The sequence below is a fragment of the Penaeus monodon genome, chromosome 15 (genome assembly GCF_015228065.2).
Source record: "Penaeus monodon isolate SGIC_2016 chromosome 15, NSTDA_Pmon_1, whole genome shotgun sequence".
Classification (NCBI taxonomy): Eukaryota; Metazoa; Arthropoda; class Malacostraca; order Decapoda; family Penaeidae; genus Penaeus; species Penaeus monodon.
The window spans coordinates 19,638,588-19,638,843 of record NC_051400.1 but is presented as its reverse complement, the minus strand read 5'-3'; the positions used below and the strand labels follow the sequence as shown (position 1 = coordinate 19,638,843).

General features: G+C 41.8%; 1 protein-coding gene across 1 annotated transcript in view; it reads left to right on the top strand.

The window, feature by feature from the left end:
- Positions 1 to 80: 80 nt before the first annotated feature.
- The window catches only part of LOC119581804 (protein polybromo-1-like), a gene marked incomplete in the record, with an annotated part of 66,711 nt that continues 66,535 nt past the window's right edge, over positions 81 to 256 (top strand). Inside the window, 1 exon segment of the mRNA XM_037929935.1 lies at positions 81 to 228.

Genomic DNA, 256 nt, shown 5'->3' with positions numbered 1-256 from the left:
CCAATGCCATTAATTTAAAACCCTAAAAGTTTGCCCAAAAAAGAAGCAAATTTGAAATGCAAAGATTTTTACCTTGACTAGAGGGGGCTATGTAATCATGGTTCAATACTGCAATCTCGGGCATTAGGCTTTACGGAGGTAGAGCTGAATAACCAGCTGGAGGATCTCCGAACCCAACGTGGGACAGAGCAAGAAGGTGAATGTCTTGTTGATGATGAGGACTCAAAGGGTTGGTTTTCCTGTATATGTTGTGGTT